Source organism: Mustela lutreola, chromosome 2, assembly GCF_030435805.1.
Source record: "Mustela lutreola isolate mMusLut2 chromosome 2, mMusLut2.pri, whole genome shotgun sequence".
Taxonomy (NCBI): domain Eukaryota; kingdom Metazoa; phylum Chordata; class Mammalia; order Carnivora; family Mustelidae; genus Mustela; species Mustela lutreola.
The window spans coordinates 128,943,288-128,957,257 of NC_081291.1; positions in this window are offsets into that span (position 1 = coordinate 128,943,288).

Genomic DNA, 13,970 nt, shown 5'->3' on the forward strand with positions numbered 1-13,970 from the left:
ACTGGCTCCCACCTACTCTTAGGCTCTAGAGGACAACCCCAGGACCCCATCCTATTGACTTATCACTCCTGAACTCAGTAAATGACCTGCAATTACCTGGAGCCCTAGATTTTTTTTCTTCTCCAGATCTGTCTAGGTGATTCATAGATGCCTCTTCGCACACAACCGAATAAATCCATCTTGGGATGCTATTTTGCACCAAGCAGTCCTCTTGTGCTGTGACTTGATTGGTTTCCCTCTTGGGAGATGGACTGCAACTGGAGAGGTGCAACTATTAATAAAATTGATTTTTATCCAAGTTAAATCCTATCTCTGCTCAAATATGCCTGGTTTTTGGTCTGTTGCTCTCTTGCTTGTGGAGCAGGATGATATGACTCTAACTTAAACATCATTGATGAAGCATTATATTGAGTCCCTGTCAATATTTAAATTATTGGCCCACAGGCCCAATAATGCTAAAGAATTCTACCCTTTTTCAAGTCCACTGGCCAAGAATAGTCAGATTTTAAGGGAATCCCCTCTTTGGTGAGGCTCTGGAAAACTGGACAGAGTGTTAACTCTCATCCTTCCTCTGCTTCTCTCTACATCAAGACTTGTTTAGGAAGGAAGAGAAGTTTGCCTACTCAATAAAGTCTTCACAGCTCAGATAGTCTTGACCTCATCTTTGAAATTATTCATCAAGTGGGTGTTGGGAATCCTGGATATATTTGGAGAAAAAAGGGATCAAATCAAGCAAAGCACAAAATCATTAAAAAATTACTTCTAGGGAAGAGATAATTGTTCTTATTTAAAGTGGTCAGTTTCCTTCGTTCTCTGAGGAAAGACTTTTTTGAGTACTTAGTTAAATAAGTTCACAATAATTCTTAGGGTTTACGTGGAAGAAAAAGTAAAATTTGTCTGTAGCCCTTCTGAAAACTACATTTATCTTGTGCCTACATAAAGCCCCATTTTTAGGAATATGGCTTTCAATTGCTATTACTATATCAATTAAAGTTAAGAAACTTTATAATCTTAATATTGACTTATTTTTGATAAATGTAACTACCCTCCTCATACCATTAAGGACCTATTCAATTAGAGAGGACTTTCTTTTCCCTGGAGATTTAGAGTCAAATGAAAAAGTCACTTTGGAAATGACACCTTAAAACAATGTTACTGTGATAATCCAAGGAGAACATAACCAAAGAACACATTTCTATTTCATTTCACTTATAGTTTGTTTATTATATATTTATTTCACCCTGTCTATCTCTGGAAAAAGCTTGACTTTAAAGATGTTTTTCTTTTTTCAAAGTATGTCATTGAGTTGTGAGGAAGAAACCCGAGAACCTATCATGGGACATTTGGCTGTGTGTATACTAATAAAAACTAGCATTTTGCCTCCTTGTAACAGCTATTTTTTTTTCTTTCTTTTTTTTTTTTTTTTTTTTTTTTTGTGAAGGGCCTTCCTTTTGTGAAGGGCCCCTAGGATAAAGACTGGTTGGGCTTCTGCATTAATAGCAGAACATAACAGTAGTTGACATTTATTAGGTGCAGGCTATAAGAGAGGCAGTGAGACCACCACTTTATGTGTACTATTCTGCACAACAACCCTATGATAATACTAATACAGAGCCCATGATAATAGTAGGGTAGTGTACTGAGTGAGCAGATGAATGAGACTGAGCTTTGGATGGTAAGGGAATTGCATATGGTCACACTGCTCATGGGAAAGAGAACTGGAATCAGAACCTGGGCAGTTTTATCAGAGATGGGCCTTGGTCCTTCCACAGTTGCATCTAGCTGCTCCTTGTGGGTCATCATTGGGAGGTAAGAGAACATCTTCCCATAGGTAAGAGGCTATGGTCTACTGTTTACTGACTACTCCTTCTATGTAGACTCCTAGAACTCATGAACTCAAGAGAAAAAACATTTTCACAAAATACTGTGGAAGAGATGGAACTTAATTTATGATAAAGAATATATATTTGCTAGTGGGCCAAAAGGACCAAGAAAGGACAGAGGGCCTTTATTTTGGTGGACAAAAATTATTGGTATCTCCTCAAAGGCTTGAAATTGTTGGTTTGGGAGGAAGTACCAGCCTGTCAATCTCTAGGACTAATGATAAGGAAGCATAACTGTTTCTCCCTACTCCTGATCAATAAAATGATTTCAGGAAACCATGAGGAGTTTTCAACAGAGGCTGCTACTTTATAGTCAGTGATTTGGGAACCTCAACAATGATACAATAACCTTAGGGAAATTGAGATTTGTGAAATAATTAATGTGTTTAATAGATTAAATTACACCAAGAATCAATGTGTATATTGGATATGTGTGTGTGTGTGTGTGTGTGTGAAAAATGAATCTTGATCCCTGACCTCACACCATACTAAAAAGGCCATTCCAGATGTAAAAGGAAAAACAATAAAGCTTCTAGAAAATAGCTTTATTTTCTAGAAAATAAATATTCTAGAAAATATCTTTGTGACTTTGAAATAGAAAATTATCTGTTAAAGAGGGCATAGAAAATATTAAAAATAGGGGCACTTGGGTGGCTCAGTCATGAAGCGTCTGCCTTTGGCTCAGGTCATGATCCCAGGGTTCTAGGCTCGAGCCCCGAATTGGGCTCCCTGCTCAGTGGGAAGCCTGATTCTCCCTCTCCCACTCCCCCTGCTTGTGTTCCCTCTCTTGCTGTGACTTCTCTCAAATAAATAAATAAAATCTTAAAAAAAAATAAATCCTCTTTTAAAAAAAAAAAGGAGAAAGAAAATACTAAAAATACAGGAAAATAGTGGCGTATTAGACATTGATAAAAGTAAGAGCTTCTGTCATTCAAAAGGCACCATGAGGAGAACAAAAAGGTAAGCCACAGAACAGAAGTATATATTTGCAATGCAAAGAACACAAAAATGACCAGAACCAGAATTTTTAAAGAACTTCTACAAATCAATAAGAAATAAAGAAGACAATCCAGGAGAAAAATTCACCAAAGATTGGAACAGAGATGTACAAAAGAAGATACTCAAAAGGTCAGCAAATATTACTACCCGGAAATCACATTCAGGAAATCACTATCAGGAAAACACATATGTGATTTTACTACACTTTAACTAAAAAATTAAGAGGACTGACAGTATGAAGAGCTGACAAAGATACAGAATAACACACACTTTTGGTAGAAATGTATGGTGTAATCACTCTAGACAACAGTTTGGCAGTATCTCCTTAAACAGGACATATGTATGTCATATGCCAAATGATATCATTCCTGCATATAACATAATAGAAATGCACTCTATGCATACAAAAGACTTGTTCACAGCAACATTATTTAGAGCAGTCACAATCGACCATCAACATGAAAATGGAGAAATGAATTGTGGATATATTTATACAATGTATACCGCAGAGCAACAAAAAAGGAATGTATTCCCAATACATGCAACAGAATGAATGAATCTCATAAATGTAAAGTTAAGCAGAAGAAGCTCAACACAAAATAAAATATTCCATAAGATTATATTTGTATGAAGTTCACAGACAGGCAAGATTCACTGATGGTCATAGTAACAGAATTCAAAATGGTAGGTTATGCAGCATAATCTCACTCACCCTGACTGATACACTACCAGAAATGCCACCTTGTCTCAGAAGTTTTAACTAGTATTCTCTTTCTGCAATGACAAAGGAATATTGCTTGTGTTTCTATTTTAAAGTTCATATCATTCTGCCTTTCTTAATAATTAGCTTCCTTGTTAAATGTCTTCTTTCTTCTCTCTATCATCAACTACTTTTTCATCACATACATACATCTACACTACCTCATTTCAATAAATATACTCAGATAGTGGTAAAGAAAACAAGGTTAAGGTTATTTAAGGATACTCCCAATAAATGTTTAAAAACAATCTTTTAATGTAGTATAACATGCATATAAAAAGTGCACAAATCATAAACATACAGATCAGCTAATTTTCACCAAGTGAACAATCCCATATAAAGAATGCATGGATCAAGAAATAGCACTTTTTGTAGCAGCCTAGTTACAACTGCTGCAAAGGAAACCAAAGACCAAATCACAAACTATTATGGTCATTTCTCAAAAGCGGAATGGGGCCTCCCATACCAAATTTGGCTCAGATGTCAAGACTAATAATGACATATATATAGCAAGATGATATGTGAGGGTTTGTCACATAGTGAGGCTTTCTCAGGGGCGTAGTGAAGTTCTCCCAAACTGGTCTAAAAATGACTTGAGAGAACAAGAAAAGGAGACTAGTCTGAGATGTTAATAATAGTTAGAAGGTGAGCCAGGGAGAGTGTTCTTTCATGAGACGGGAGGCTTGCATGGTCTGAACTTCCCATCAAAGAAAGGTGCACCCAGGGTTTTTTTTATCAGCTCCTGCAGAAGTGGGACAGAAGGGAAGAGGGAGGGGTGAGGCTTAAAAGATCAGTAGTCTGACATCAAAAAAATGGAGTCAGGGTTTTTATTATGTGAAGACATCCTGCATTTGTTTCTTGCTCATGTTACTTGTCCAACACGATTTGAGTGGGAGATTTGGTCCATGACAACTTTATTCTAGACTGTTTGAGCGACCATTATCTGGGACATTGCTAATCACTTTAGTGAACATAAAGGGGAAAAAAAAGAAGAAAAAAAAATAGCCCATTTCACTAAATTATATAGCTTCTGTCCAGAAGTGTCATGTGTCACTGTACTTCTGTTTCACTGGCCAGATTGAGTCACATGACTCTGCCAAATGCATAGGGTAAGAAGAGTGCAATCTACCATGTGTTTAAAAGGGGGAGAACCAAAAATATTTGCTGAATCACGCTGTTGTCTATCACAAGTGGATCTTAAAGGATGAGCAGAATATTGACAGGGGATGAAAGAACACTGTTGAAACCCAAGGAACAAGAAGAGCAGAGATGTGGAGGGGTGGGGGGTGTGGATCGATCAGAGAATGTCTGAAATGAACAAATGGGAGATGAGGTTAGAAAGAAGGGTTGAGCTTAGTAATAGAAAGTTTTGAAAATGAAGCATTTTGGACTTAGAACATTTTGGACTTAGAACTTAGATGGAAGGAACAATTTTGAGAGTATGTGAACATATATTTCTTAGTAAAATGGGTTAGAAAAAATAAATAAGAAATTTGGATGCTATTGTAACAGCCAGAGAAGAGTAGATGAAGCCATGAACCAGAACAGTGGTAGTTGGAATAAGAAAGTACAGGTTGAGGTCTTTGAAGGTCCAACTGGATATGAGGCAAAAATGAATAGCAGAAATTATTCCATTTTCTTTTACCCTGGGTGACTGGAAGAATGGTGGTAACATTTCATAGGGTACAGAGGACAACATGGAGTAAATGAATAAATTTGCTTCTAAAAATACTGAATTTCTGGTGATGGAAGAACATTGGTATAGACTGAATGTTTGTGTCCTCTCCCAAATTCAGATATTGAAAGTCTAATGCCCAACGTGATGGTATTAGGAAGTGGGGATTTTTGGAAAGTGACTAGGTCATGAGAGTGGAGTCCTCATGAATAAGATCAACACCCTTATCAAAGAGCCCTAAGAGTGCCTTTCACCCCTTCTACTATGCGAAGACACAGCAAAAAGACAGCTATGAACAAGACAGCAGGTCTTTGCCAGATGCTGAATCTGCTGTTGCCTTGATCTTGAGCTTCCCAGCCTCCAGAACTATTGTTTATACCCACCATATCTATGGTATTCTGTTACACTAGAGAACAGACAAAGACAGACATCAAAGTGTCGAGGAACACTTAAAAATTACCGTCTAACACCTAAGATCAGACAGAAGACTAAACTTAGAGATCCCAAAGTCAACATCAGATAGCAGAAGGTCGAGGCCATGGAACTGAATGAAGGTGAGAGACTATAGAGTTAGAAGAAAAGAAGACTGGAGACAGAACTTTGGAGAACATTGGCACTTATGGAGCTGCTGAACATTAGCAGAAGCTAGTAGAGAAAACCTAGAAGAATCTATCAGAGAAAGAGAAGGAGCACAAGTTCACAAGAGTGAGGCAAGAAAAAAAGGAGGGGTTCAGAGTGTCCAAAGCTGCCAAGAGGACAAGCAGGAGGAGACCAGAAAGATGCCATTGGATTTGGCTGTGGAGAGGTGACGAGTGATGTTTGGGAAAGCCCTTTAGAAGAGAAGTGAGATTAGATGGCAGGAAGATTATGGCAGGAAAAGGGAATAAGCAAATATAGATTAAGCTTTCGCTAAGGTTGGTTTTGAAAAGAAGGTGAGGTATGTATGGGAAAATAGCTTAAGAGAAAGACAGAGTTTCTGGAAAGCTTAGCTGTATAACTTGGCATGCCATTTTATACACTGTCTTTAAGGCAAATATTTTATTTAAAAATAAATTATGCCAAAAATCTAACTACAACTCTTGGTAAGTTCTAAAATATACTCCCAGTACCTTACAGGTGTGGCCAAGGAGAATTCCACAAGGGTGAGCACGTGACTCAAGAGGGACCAGACAGGATCGGCCCCAGGCCTGTGTCTGAAGTGACCCAGAATTCTGCTGCTGAGTTTGGAAGCTAGCCCAATGAGCTGAGAGCTGCCAGTGGTCATCTTTTCCATTACACGGGTTCAGCCTGAGAAAGATGCCAACCAACTCTGAGGAAAACAGAGAGAGAGAGACAGAGTCTGGAGGTAGAAGCCTAGACCCAGTGTGCCCCCTCTTCTAGCCGTGCCTGAGGCGCATTCTAAGTCTGTACTTTTCTGTTATGTAAGCAAATCAATTCCGCTTTTTGTTGAAACTGTTTTGAGTTGGGCGTCATCACCTAAAGCCATGTACACATACTCTACTCAAGTACTTTCTACATCACAAGTGGGATTTTAAAGAGATTAACATTTGTTAAAATCCGTGAAGCTGTGATTATGAGAAATTCTGAATAAAATTGAATTCGACCTTGTCTTTCCTTAGATTTCTCATGGGTTTCACTGTAGGAATAGGAAAAATGTAATAAGATAAACATTAACTTTTGAGTCATCAGTGTACTTGGTTTTCTTTGAGATAGAGCTAATGCAGAGCGTTTGCATCAGATTACTCAGTTGTTTTCCTCATAATAATAATTTCCTCATAATAATAACAATTTCCTCATAATAATGACATTATTGCCAACCAAGGAATAATTAATATCTTTGATCTTCTTAAGGGAAAAGGTTTCCATCTCTAAAATGTAATTGCAGAATTCCAAAATCTCAAAGAATCTTTTCCCATACAAATTGTGAGAGAGCTGGTCTTCCTTATTTGTTTTTCGGATTAGCTTCCAACTGACATCAGATACAGCAGCAAGACCCTTTCTCTTTTGTTTGGTATCAGGCAGCATCAATTTGTGAGTTGTAAATACCCAAACTTTGTCCTGAAGATTAGCCTTAACTAAATCACCCTGGGGACAAGAGACGAGGAATTCTTCCTCTACTTGCAGAATTTAAAAAAAAAAAAAAAAAAAAAAAAAAAGAATCTAACTTTCAAAAAGAACAGGAAGCAGCTTGTCCATAATAAATCACCAGCAAGCAAGTGTACTGCCGAGGAAAAGGTGATATTAAGAGGTGGCATTTTTTTTTTTTCAGCAGAAAAGATCTTTCATTGAATTTGGAACTGACAGCCTTGAAAACCTAGTCAGCTAAGAATTCAAATGCCACAAACTTGAAAAGAAATGCTATTGTGTTTTATATACTTGAACATGCTTCTTCTTCTAATTGGGAGGTAGTTGCATGCAAATGTCCAAATCATCAACAGCATTGTAACTCTCCACACACGGGAGCCCACAGTTCACTTTTTTGTCTATATGTCAAGGAGTTTGACTAATCCATTTCATTATCAACGGGAAGAAAGCATCAATGGGGATAAAATTGCGGCATGACAAAGAGTTGTTCTCTGGACCCTGCATACAATTAAACAGAAATTTTTCTTAGTGCATTATCATATATTAGAAAGAAAAAGGCAATGGCCTGGGGGTCAGAAGATTAGCTTGTAGGCTTTGGTTTACGGCTGTCAATTTAGAAACATGGTTAAACATGCTCTTCTCTCTGGATCTCAGTTTCCTCAGTTGCTATGGGTGGGCGGTGATTGGGGAAGATTCTATGGAGACTTTGGTTGATGTGCCAGTTACTACTGCTATTAACAAATTATCCCAAATTGGCATAAAACAAAAACCATTTTATTGTGCAAAAGATTCTATGGGTTAGATATTCAGGCTGGGCTCAGCTGGGCAATTCTTTTGCTTCTCGAGGCAATTACTAAGGTCACTCAAAGGCACTCAGCTGGCAGATGAGATGGTCCCAAGGGTCAAGACAACTTGATTCACATTTTCTTGGCAGAGATGAGTTCAGTCTGTCAACTGGAACATCCAACAAGCCGGCTTCTTCAGCTTGGTGGTCTCAAGGGGGTCAAACTTTCTTACACGGTAACTGGCTTCTGCCAGAGCAAGTGTATTGAGAGAACCAAGTAATTTCAACCCAGCCTCGGAAATCACACACCATCATCTTCACGGCATTCATTTCATCACAAGGCTGCTCAGGATCACGGACAAAGGCTGTAGATCCCATCTTTCAACGAGAGCAATGTCGAAGAATTTTGCAGCCATATTTTAAAACCACCACACCCACTTATAAGGTCCCAAATATTATTTCTCATATCTGTAGCCTACAGTAAAACTGAAGGGCAAGACAAACACATGATCCCCACCTTTGTGGAGCTTACAGTCCAATGAGGGACACACACATTAATCACATGCAGGCAAAGACATGATTACAAACTCTGGGAAGTACTAGGAAGGCCAGGTACAGGGATCTCTGTGGTTCCACAGAAGAGACACCTGACTCAGTCAGGGTGCAGGGAGGCTTTCCTGAGGAAGAAATGTTCACTTTGATATCTAAAGGATGTGCTGGAGTTGGCTAGGTGAGGAGCACCAAGACATCCCACACAAGACTTCCTCTTGTTGCCTTGTAGCTCCCAAATCTCCCAATGTAGAAGACCCATTTTTTTTTCTACCCCACTTAATTACCCTTGAGCAGTGTTCATGACAGAAGTTCCAGGAAGTTCCATGTTCAATACCAAGGACAAGTCTAGCATTCTATTTGTTTAGAGCTGCACAGACCTCTGCTGACTCCCTGTTGTTAGCTGAATAGTCTTCAGTAGGTTTAATGTGGCATTGGAGGTGTTTCCTGTGCTATCTCCCTCCGAAGTTCCTGGCCTCGACTCGCCCTATTTGGATACCACACTCCAGCCATCCCCGGCTACTTGCTATTCCCAGGACATGCATTAATTTTCATGCCTCCATGCCTCTGTTCTCACTGAACTCTCTTCTGAGATGACCTTCCCCTTTGTCCCCGCCATTAAAGTGTTTTTCATCTTTCTTGCTCCAGGGCCATCTCCACTAGGAGGCTTTCCTAACCTCTGGGCATAATTAGTCTGTCCATCCTCCTGAAAGTACTCTCTAGCCCTTTACTGATATTTTGTTTCCATTCTGCATTGTTAGCTGTTTCCTCGCTGCCACTAAATTTTAAGATCCTTGAAGACAGGAATCATTAAGAGATCATACCTCTGTCCTCCAAAGGGCCTGTCCCTGTGCTCTTGCCATAGTAAGCATTCAGTAATTGTTTGCAGAATGAATGAATGAATGAATGAATGAATAGGTATCCTTTTAATCAGTTGATGAGGATAGAAAGTGCAGAGATCTCTGTTACTATTTTTAGTCCGCATTTAACATAGTGGCTAGTACTCACTATTGATATTTCACTATAAATGAATGTGTCATTTTCTTTTCTACATATTTCAAATATCACTGAACCTAATAAAATGTTTTGCGCACAATGCTGGTTACTTTTTTTTTTTTTAGATTTTATTTATTTATTTGACAGAGATCACAAGTGGGGGAAAGGTAGGCAGAGAGAGAGAGGGGGAAGCAGGCTGCCTGCTGAGCAGAAAGCCCGATGCGGGGCTCGATCCCAAGACCCTGGGATCATGATCTGAACCGAAGGCAGAGGCTTTAACCCGCTGAGCCACGTAGGCTTCCCAATGCTGGTTACATTTTTAAGCACTTCGGTTGAATCATAAATTCCTTGGGACAGAAATTATATCTTCCCTTTATTTGTGTCTCTTATACTCCCGGATGTTGTTTTATATATAAATCACTGATACAAAATAAAAGTGTTGGTAAACCACTTCCTAGGTTCACAAGTTATTTGTATTCTCATATGTATTATATACACATTGCTTTGCTAACATGTGAATGTGGGTACAAATACAGGTGTACTTTAAGACTTTGTGTAAACAGTTTGCTGTGGATTTGGATATGCTACAAAGGAAATGACCCATGCTGAAAAGCAACCATATCTAGTATGTCTTTGCTATAACTCAATAATCTTTCAGTCGGTCTCAAGCTTGTCCTTCAGTGTTGCCATTATACAGGTATTACCACTGGACTTGCTTGAATATTGCTTTTTATTAGTTTTGAAGAGGATGATAATGATTACTATATGTGTGGAGTGGCAAGGCCAAAGGGCTGGAAGGAGAACTGGGTCATAAAATGCCAGGTGATTAGAGCTAGAAGGTTCTAGAAGACTGGTGAGCCTAACTCCTTTATTTTACAGATGAGGAAACTAAAACTCAAGTTCATAGTCTTGCTTTTGTACTTCACAATGCTCAATTTTGGGGAGTCTGACATGGAAAAGAAGACTTCCTAGATTAAGGTAAGCACAAAGGTTATTGACTATTTTTTTCCTCTCTTCCAAAGAGCACTGTTCTGGGACACACCTGTTGGCTCCCAGTCAGAGCTTAGTAAGCACAGACTTATTTATACCACAAATGACATCATCCATCCATCTTGGAAGCCACAGTGCTCACCCTCATTGGTTGTCAGCGGTTTCTAAGATGTCCCCTGATTTCATTGACCTCTGTGTGTCCTGGAGCCTTGACCTCTAAGGCTCCCTGGTGCCAGAATGTCTGCAGCTGTAGGATCAAAGACCCTCAGGGGGAAAATCCACTCCTAACTGAGATGAAATGGAGTGAGTTATTAGGAAAAGTGGCTATATGTCCCAGAACCCTTGCTCATCTGGAAAACGCTTGAACTGCATCCCAAATATAAACACCCAAGCCTGAAGACCTAAACACAGCACAAACCAGAGACAGAGACTCCTGCCTGCCAGGCCAGGGCCACATACCACCTGCCTCCTAAATGACTGGATGTGCCTGGCACATAATAAGTATTTTTATAAACAATCTGTGAAATAAATGAATGCAGGAGGTGGCCTCTAATTAAACCTACAAATATTGCAAAACTATTAAGCAAGAAAGATCGGGTGAGAAGTTACCAATTTTAAACCAGTAGGTCAGATACTGACGTGTAAGTCCTGAGACTGACTCTGAATTCTGGCTCCAGCTTCCTAGCAAACAGAGCAAAAAGTGCAATGCCGTGGACCTCACCTAGTTCTCACTGTGGAAGAGAACACAGCATTACAGGGCATTGTGTAATTTTCTATCCCCGAGAGAAAGGAGTCCAGCGGGAAATCTTTCTATGACACCAAAGTATCATTTGTGTCTTGAGGACATGTGAAGCTTTTTCCTTGGTTGGCAGCCAGACTAATTGCTTGCCACAGGTTGGTAACACCCTTCCCAAATGGTGGTTGTCCAAAGTCTTCACTTAAAGAGAGAAACTCCGTTTTGGTTACTGTCCCCTGGCTGCCTGTAACTGCTGTTTCTTCACAATCTTTAGCCAGAACCCTATTTGAAGCTGAACCTCAGAGCATTCTTAAAATATTTTCTAAGCCCTCTTTACTTACAGATGCCCTTCCTCCGCTAGTCTTATAGAGCTGGATGCTAGGATATTTTCGCGGTCTTCTATACTTAGTATGGCTTATAATCCTTGGCCATGTTATCTCAGGCGCCCCTTTAAGTATCCCTTAACAAATAGAGTAACCTGAGTCAAATAAAATCCTTGTTGATTGATTGATCTGAGACCTGCAGTGCCCTCAGGCCCATCCTGCTTTACAGCTTCCAGTTCTGGCTCCCTCCTGGCCAGTCTGTCTGTGCCACTTAGATATTTTTCCCCACTTACTGCCAAGCTCCATATTTTTCCTCCCGTTGTCCACAATGTCTGTAATAGTGTCCATGTCCCTATCACCAGTCATAATTCAGATTTGAGCTTATCTCCCTCATGATATTTGCCAAACAAAGCCTGTGAAAGATCGTGCTTTTAAAATTTGCTTTTAACACTGGCCTGTATTTCTTTTAGTCCCAGAATTTTAGAGCTAAAGGGACTGTACAATTAATTTTGGCTCCTCTGTTTTACAGCTGAGAAAACTAAAACCAAAGAAAGTGAAATGATTTGCTTTTCAGTCCTTAGCCTGGAAAGCATTGAATCCGTGTAGCCTTTGTGGTGTTTATCTCCATCTCATCTCTGCTCTGTGAACGAGGAGATTTTGTTTCCCGAATCATTGCACCTTGTCCGCTGGTGGTCACGCCACATACTCTTAATCAATAATAAGTGAATGAACTAAGTGAAATAATGCATCATGGTTTATTTTATATTCTACTTCAACGCAAAAAGAACTAATGAAATTAACAGATAAATACAGAAAGAAAGGCATTCGGTCATTTGGTTCGTTAATGGCAGACTTGACAACAGATGAGTTTTTCCTTGTTCTTTATCCGTCTTATCATTACAGCATATTGATCACAAATAACTTTTTAAAAAAATCTAATTCGGATCATTCTTTCTTCTAAAATGCGTGTTTAAGATACTATGATTTTAAGGAACCATTATAAAGTAAAGAATCTATCCACATAGGTAACTTCCCTCTTCTAGGGGGCCAAATGGGCAATGACAGTCCTGCTTAGACAAAGCAGATTTATGGAATAGAAAAACAACGTGGTCTTTGCAGAAGCTTCTACAAACAGGAGATGTGAGAAGTGTTCAGAACAAAGAAGGGGTCATCCCTAAAAATACAGGAAGCTTTGATCTTTCTTCTCGCCTCGAGCAAGGTGAAAGGGTAGAGTCTTCAGCAAGTCTGCTCTGTGTATTCAGGTGAAATGACACTTTCAACATGTATGGGCAAGCAAAAGTTTGCTCAAACGGTGATAAATAGAGGCCCCAGATCCTGTGACTCTACAAATGTGTCAAATGTAAAATAAATTCCTTGTTTTCCTTGTAAGTTTAACTATAGGAAATAATGAGTCCTTAAAAGGGAGTGATTAGATAGTATAAGAATGCAAATTTGGCAGAGTAATCAAACCCCAGTAATTTGGGGCATTTTACATTCTATCCTCCTTTCTAGGCATGTTATGCTTCCCAGATTGTAACCAGGGATGCTTTGATAGACTTTGGAAACAGTTAGTCCCTTGTGAAGACCCTACACCTCTGAGAGAACCCCAGAGGGTAATGGGAAAAAGGTGTGACAACTAGGCTTGTGCTTTGACTCCTCCTAAAGAAATGTATTAGGCTTTGAGATATTTGCAAATTTTTCCAGAGATAGCATACCTGTTACTGCAAGCTCCATCCAGTTACCATGTAACGATTTTTGGAAGCACTCCCCATTTTGGGGCACTGCGTAAACCGGACCTCAAACCACCCTGACACCGAGCCACTCAATGGCCATAGAGAGCTTAAATCTGTCTGGCAATGGTAAGGTAAATCAAGGCAATCAGTGCTTAGTCCCAGGCGGCGCTCACCTGACATCCAGCAGCTAGAACTCACACAGAGGCAGGAACCCAGGAACCGAGTTACAAGGCCACAGATGGAAAAGCAGGAACAGTTTGAGGTGGCGTCCCAAGATGAGCATGAGACCTTACATCTCTTGCCTTGATTCAGGTCTCTAAATTGGTCTTAAGACTGGAGCAGGTCTGTCTTCATGCGGAGTCCAGAACAGCATCTACCATATTGGGGGTGAGGAGTGCCATTACGGTATTACAGTTAGAGCATAAAATTACTTGGTCAGGCTGAGATCTAACTCAGA